Genomic DNA, 1,860 nt, shown 5'->3' on the forward strand with positions numbered 1-1,860 from the left:
CAATAATCATGCAGGTAATAAAACTTCCACCGGACATTTCCTCGTTAATTCGAAAGCCCTTTCTTTGTGTCATCCACGAAATAGGCCGTAGCGCAATCGCTCGTCCTCGAACTCTATCAAGCCCACTCATCTCTTTTCAATATTTAAACAATATTTGTAATCTCCCCACTTCCCACCCTCCTGGACGAAACCTCGCTAACGCTCTTCTCCCACCAAGCGACTCTCGCTTCAACGCGATGGCAATAATATGCAGCTCAAATCTCTAATCAAACACGTGCTAAATCTAATTGCTTTAAAGTATATGCTAATGTCCTATTTCGAGCAGCGGTGCATCCACAGACTCAGAGTTTATGAGGAATTTCACTTCGATCATTGTTTGGCCAATATTATTGAACGCGGTCGGTCAGCAGCTTTTCAATTTCGAAACTCCCGAAGCTGGTAAATATTCTTTATGGTGTCTTTATGGCGTTTATGACGGGGTAATTTTTGAAAGCGGAATTTATGCAATGATATCATTGTAAATATTTAGAGTATTAGTCGGTGATAAAATTGGCTTGTATAGTATTGATATTAGAACCAGGTGACCCGAGTATCCTCTTGAGAACGATTAGTCGGTCTAAGTGCTTTAGTCGCTCACTTTGAGAACTTGAGTGTCAGAAAAGATTTATGTAGCGATATAATCTGGAGCGAAAAAATAACATTGCACAACTAGTAATACTACTACTATTACTACTACTACTACTACTACTACTACTACTACTACTACTACTACTACTACTACTACTACTACTACTACTACTACTACTACTACTACTACTACTACTACTACTACTACTACTACTGTATAAATGTCACTCTACATACCTGCTGAGATTACCATTATTCTTCGAGATTAATAAACCTTGATCGCTTATGTCTTATAATATCGGTACATTCTATGAGATACTTAACGCGATGAATTTCATTGATAAGTAATCGAGATGAAGGAGATTCCTCGTGCACTTAAACCTACATTTGTCCTCCCCGAGTCTTTAAAAATATAAGAGAAGAACATCTATGTATCGCTTTATAAAATAAAAGTAAATAATTAAATATTAACTCGTAGTTATTTGCAACGATCAAGTATTATTATTATTATTTATAGAGTACAATTTATTGCATTTTTTAATGCAATAAGCTTCCAACGATGAAATAAGAATAAGATAAGATTTATGTACTAAATTTTTGCTAATTACTCAATTACTAGGAAGCGATGAGCGTATAAATAAATAAGATATTTAAATATATTAGTCACAATTAATTATAATTGTCACGATGTTGATTAGAGTTGATAATGGCAATAGAAAGTAGTCGGATCTTCGATTTACAGCTCACTATTCTTATTAACATAAGTATATTATTAAATATAACTCGTCATTAGTAGTTTGTTAAATTTAATAATTTTCTGACTATATTTTTCTCTACTTTCTCAACTTTAAAATTATTTACTCCGTCTTCTTCTCTGCAACTTTTAGACGAAAAATGATGCAGAATATTTGTAAATATTACATCGAAATACATACGCATGTTTATTCAAAAATTTATTATTAATGATTAGTGGGCAAGCCTTAAAAAATTCAATACTACTAATAATTATTATTGTATCATAAAATGCGTCTCATCAATCTCTATATCAATCAGAATTTGAATTCGGTGAAATAATAATCGCACCTACGCTCTGTCTGTCATTTTGCGGGTATCGGACAGTACTTTTTAAGGCTTAAATAATATCTACCTGCACTTTTTACGTTAATTAATTTATCCCACTCGTGTATTCGTTCGCTTCCGTTATTGAAATGAGAATTAAGAATGTCGTTACAC

Source organism: Ceratosolen solmsi, unplaced genomic scaffold (assembly GCF_000503995.2).
Source record: "Ceratosolen solmsi marchali unplaced genomic scaffold, CerSol_1.0 scaffold25, whole genome shotgun sequence".
NCBI lineage: Eukaryota > Metazoa > Arthropoda > Insecta > Hymenoptera > Agaonidae > Ceratosolen > Ceratosolen solmsi.